The sequence below is a fragment of the Octopus bimaculoides genome, chromosome 1, assembly GCF_046866305.1.
Source record: "Octopus bimaculoides isolate indiv1 chromosome 1, ASM4686630v1, whole genome shotgun sequence".
NCBI classification, from domain to species: domain Eukaryota; kingdom Metazoa; phylum Mollusca; class Cephalopoda; order Octopoda; family Octopodidae; genus Octopus; species Octopus bimaculoides.
In genome coordinates, this window is record NC_142928.1 from 11,452,762 (window position 1) to 11,458,761 (window position 6,000).

A 6,000-nucleotide genomic window follows, 5' to 3' on the forward strand; every position below is an offset into this window, starting at 1 on the left:
TGGAACAAGGAAATGGAGTGGAGGGCAGAGCGTGGAACAAGGAAATGGAGTGGAGGGCAGAGCGTGGAACAAGGCAATGGAGTGGAGGGCAGAGCGTGGAACAAGGAAAAACGAAAGAGCAGAGAAAAAAATGAAAGGAAAACAAAAGTAAGTGAAGGGGCCGAGGAGCGAAGACAGAAACCTTTACCAACGATCAGTAAGGAGGAGAAAGTACAGAAGGAAAAAGGAAAAGGAAGATGAAAGAGAAATGATAACATTCAAGAATGAGAGACATACAGAGATAGAAATACCAGCAACAGTAGAAGAGATTGGTGAAGACAATCAGAGAGAGAGAGAGAGAGAGAGAGAGAGAGAGAGAGAGAGAGAGAGAGAGGGAGAGAGAGACATCGAAAGGAAAACAAGTAATAAATATGATATAATACACAAAAAGTGTGGAGATAGAAAAAAGATTGCGAAAATGAAGGATGTAATTAGAATTAAATTGCCATCCAACGAGAACAGTGTAGGTTTGGAAGCTGTTCTGCTGGAAAGAGAGAGAGAGAGAGAGAGAGAGAGAGAGAGAGAGAGAGTGGAGAAAGGTTAAAGGAATTGTTTGCTGAAAAGTTAGAAGTGACACCGGTACAATATCGTTTTGATGAATTGCCGCCGGTAGTGGCATTCGAAGATTTAATGAAGTACTTGGCATAAATGAGGGCAAATGAGGAAATTTAAGAACTGAATAATTAGTAGCTTTGTGTAAATTTAGAAAAAAAAGAGGAAAGAAAGGGAAAACCAACAGATACAAGACAGAATATTGAACTGTTGGTAAAACGTTATATAAAAACAGTAAAATGAAACTGCCTGCTCATGCGGTGGGGGTGCAGGTAAGTCATTCCCTCCTCTTTTTTCATTGTATCCTTAATTTCATACGATATGTGTTTTTATGTACCCTATTGTTTTGTTTTGTATGTACTTGTATTGTCCCCTCTTTTTAAGAGCCATGTGCTCAATGAAAGAAATTAGGACGTTGGTGTTACCTTGGCGGAGGTTTGCACTCTCTGAGTGCTCTTGTTTATTATTGTAGCACAGGACAAAAATAATGTGACGTGACACCAATCATAGCTAGCGATTGATTTTAATTTTGAAGGAATAATCTTTTTTAAAAAATTAGATCTGGTGTTATTTAACTCAGAAAAGAGGTAGAACAGAGATAACTAGTGAAAGAGAGTGCTCTACACTTGTGCAATATAATTGACTCATAATTTAGGGAAGCTGTATTACATCTGTGGGTTTGAGGTACTGTCAACTGAGTCTGTCCTAATATTCTACTGTAATTTTAATTTTAGCGATCCTCAGAAAATACAGACGAAGATTAACACTGATGAGATTTTAACTAAAGAATTAAAGGGACCATGAAATATAGACCGGGAAGTTTCCATTACTGCATTTCCTATATCATAGTGACATAATAAGAAATATTCTAGAATTAATATCAATCTAGAAAATGTTATCGACAAAATCAATAATTTCAGAAGTTGTTTGCTGTCGTAGTAAATTTTAGTAGTAACACGACAATTATGAATATATATCCACAAGCTGATATAAAAGTACAATGTATCATGCGGGTATCTTTTGTTTTAAATACTTTTGCAGCAAGGATGCAGTCTCCCGTTAAAAACAGATAACCTCATGTAATGACATATCTCAATTGATTTCTCGTATGGCATTTGCATCAACGCTGGTTATCGTATAAAGTCTGCTTGTTAAAGCTTTGGACGTGTCTGTCTTGAATAGTGCTTATTCAAGCGTATCTATGTTAATTCATGGAAAAACAAACGGAATGAAATTAACCTCGCTGCCCAGAAACATGATTTATCATGCCACTGATGATAGCCGTGATGTTGTGGTAAGTTTTATAGGTTTTTATAAAACGATATGCTCTGTCCTCTTTCGATTAACAACTGAAATTGTTTTTATCATACCCGTTCCAGCTTCGCACCTTCAACAAATACACGCCTTCCAATAACGCCATATTTGCTTCCTAAAATGCATGAATAAACATATTCTGTTCTGTAATAGGGAGTTTGTAGATTAGAAACAATGTCTTATAATCAGTTAAATCAAACATATTGTTTTACTGGCGATCTGGAGTGATAAACATATTAATACATTATCTCTACTAGTGGCTTTTAAACATAGAAAGTGAAGGTGCAATATTAAATATTACAAGTCATTATTGTTTGGCCTCCTCTGCCTTTCCCTGAACAGACATATCTATCTATCTATCTATCTATCTATCTATCTATCTATCTATCTATCTATCTATCTATCTATCTATGTCCCTTCTTTTCTACTTCTATTATTTGTTGAATGACTTGCTAAAATAATTGGACAACTTGCTGCAAATCTAATCTACATTCCGAATACAAGGACATAGATGTTGTTGAACTAGTTATATCACAAAAATTAAGGTGATCTCAACTGGAATGCCTTTTAGCATTTGGATATATATTCAGTCTGAATTGACAAGAGGCGAAACCATAACACTGTTAACCCTCAAAGTTTCTGAATATAACAGCCATGAAAACAGAACAATATCGTAATTAAGTAAATGGATACAATCAAATTCGCACTTGCTGTGCAAGCAAGACACCGAGAAGGGACAAATTGAGAGTGTATAATAAAAACAGTGATTTGAATAGAATTTGTCACTAACAACGTGATTCGCTTACGTGATACGGCCAGCGAGAGACAAGGATGAGGTTAATATATTGGTCAACTCAGGTCACGTGGTGTTAATGCTGCGGAGTCGATATAGTTCCTTTATTCTTAGGCCCTTGTGCTTGGCTAGGGTTTGGTTAGAAGTTGCTGCCACTATGGCAAGAAGTAGTTTTATAGTGCATCTCGTAACATCACTTCCCTGTAGTCTTAGTATCGAGGGTTCGTACTTGGTGTTCCTTCAGTGTGGCATTAACGTATTAGCGGCATAAGTTTATACGTGAGAGTGACTAAATTTGATGATGTTAGGTTAAAATCACGTCTACGTGATCAGTTTGGGCGGGACTGTAGTTTACACGGACAACAGACATTAAATAGTCTACACTTGTGTAGGGAACGGTCAGGCATGGAGTCGTATATTCAGATTGTCAGTTCATTAAGAAGGAGTACTTATGGTTGCCCCAATAATATTTATGATGGCAACATTCTTTCCGTTGGTGGAGACTGTCGGTTGGTCGAGTATGTATAGTTTCTCGAGGAGACAGACTTAGCAATTGCGAGTTCTGGGTGAGTAAAGTGGGGCGCCTATCAATGAGGCCCCATTTAATATCCTGATGGTCGCGAAATATCCTGTTAAAGGGGACAGGGAGGTGGACGTTTCCCCATTCCCGCGCCTGAAGGTGTACGAAGGTCATGCATTCCTTCCTTTAAAGTTATCGGCTGTTATGCCTGTGTAGAATCTTGTGATGCTATTGCATGATGTGAGGGTGGCTTTAGAAGCAACAGCTTTGTGAAGCAGTTTTCTTTCAGTAGAGAGTTGGTAGGATTTCAACAATTGCAGGCTAGAGTGTAGATTCGTGGTTGTGTATAGGTGTGAGCTATTGAAGTATGCGATGTTTGAACCGATGTTCTGTAAGCGGGAGTAACTAACCTTAGCAATGTGGAGATTGTAGAGTTCATAAATCTAAAGGGTTCTAGAGATATGTATCTAATTAGCGTCGGGAACATCCTCATTCGATCTCTTTCAAATATTATGCGCAGAGTTTCGTTCAATACTGATGCAGAATTGAGAGCTTCGCTAGATGAATTTTTCGAGTCAAAATCGGGTGATTTCTACCAACGAGGTATTGAAAATCTTGTTAAACGTTGGGAAGAAGTTGTAAACAACTAGCGTGAATACATTATTAATTATTTTTTATTTTTTATTAAACCTTTAAAAAAATTTAAATTTAAAAACCGGCGGGAATTTAGTTGCAAACCTAACATATATATATTGTTGCATTTGGGGATGGTCTTGTTGTCAGTTTAGCCAATAAAAAACACACGCACTATATATTTGGTGTTCACTTGTTTCAGCTTTATTTTATATTAATTGTATTTCGGCCAGAGTTTTTTCGTCACACTTCTGTGACCTCATCAGTGGTCTTTTGCTCTCTTCTTTCTTTTTTGTGTCTCTCCTTACTAACAATCTGCCATTTTCTATCCCTGTTGTATGTGTCTTTATTTGCACATGCGTATACCCCTGAGTGTTTTTCTTGTGCATGCGTATATTCCTGTGTGCGTCAATGTTTTGTGTGTGTGTGGGAATGTGTATGGTACCTGTATTATCAGCACCCACTATTTATTAACGTTCGTTTAACTGAATTTTATTTATTTTATCCATTTGTTTTTATCTACTTACTTTTTCATTTCTTTCTGTTTTATGTTAATTTAATTTAATTTAATTTAATTTATTTTGTTTGTATATATAATTATTTAATTCCATTTATTTATCTGTGTATTGTATTAGTTTCATATTATTATCATTTTATAGGGAACTTATTCTCTCATAGGTAGTGGTGTGGTGTGTGTGTGTGTGATATATATATATATATATATATATATATATATATATATATATATATATGAATAGACAATATATATACACATATGTTTGTATGTGTGTGTGCATGTATATATATACCTATATGTGTATATATATATATATATATATATATATATATATATATATATATATATATATATATATGTAAATATACACATATTTATTCATATACATATGTATATATGGATATATATACATGTGTGTATAAATATGAATAAATATACATGATATACATGTGCGCGCGCGTGCTTCTGGGTGTGGGGGTTTATGAAATGGAAAATATTAATCTGCACACCATTATACTATAATGACTCGAAAATATATTCCCTGTACACCACAGAAAAAATACCACCTAATTATACAAGCACACGCACACACAGCCGGACATCCGCACGCACTCACACATATATGCGTGCTTATACACAGAGGAGAATCATGGATTGCAGAATGAATAATTTTGCATTACGGGAGCAATAAACATGTTATGAGTATGATGCATACGTGTGATGGTGTAATTTAATAATAGCCTGCAAACAACTTCTCATGTTTTGTTTATTTATACGTAGATACATACCTATATATATATATATATATGTGAAGCAAATATTTGCTGATCCCTAAATTATGTTTATAAATATATATGAACTTTTAAATAAGTTCTCCACCGATAATGGTGCTTACATACCGAAGGGCTTGGTAAAAATTATTAATTGTTGATTTATTAATAAATTAATAAATTGATAATCCTTTACCCTTTTAATTTGTATATATATATATATATATATATATATATATATATATATATATATATATATAAGATAATAAGAGTGAAAAAACTACAGAAGGCTTGTGTTACATGGTTAAAGTATATATTTAAATTATGTCAGAAAAATGTTAGAAAAATGTTATAAAATCTTTTTGGTATATAAACATTGTATTTTGAGAAATAACCGGTTACGTGTTGTCTTTTCAAATTTCTCTACTTCGAGCGAACACATTACAATGAAGTAGAGAAATTTGAAAAGACAACACGAAACCGGTTATTTCTCAAAATACAATGTTTATATACCAAAAAGATTTTATAACATTTTTCTAACATTTTTCTGACATAATTTAAATATATACTTTAACCATGTAACACAAGCCTTCTGTAGTTTTTTCACTCTTATTATCTTTTATACATCCAACCACGTGCTTTCACATACCAACTTTCTTACACACACACACACACACACACATATATATATATATATATATATATATATATATATATATATTTTTATATATATATATATATATATATATATATATATATATATATATATATATGTATATAATAGAAATATGGTACAAAAACAAAATAGAAACTACACGTGGAAATGTCAGGGGAAAGTAAGAAGAAAAATAAGCGAAACTGT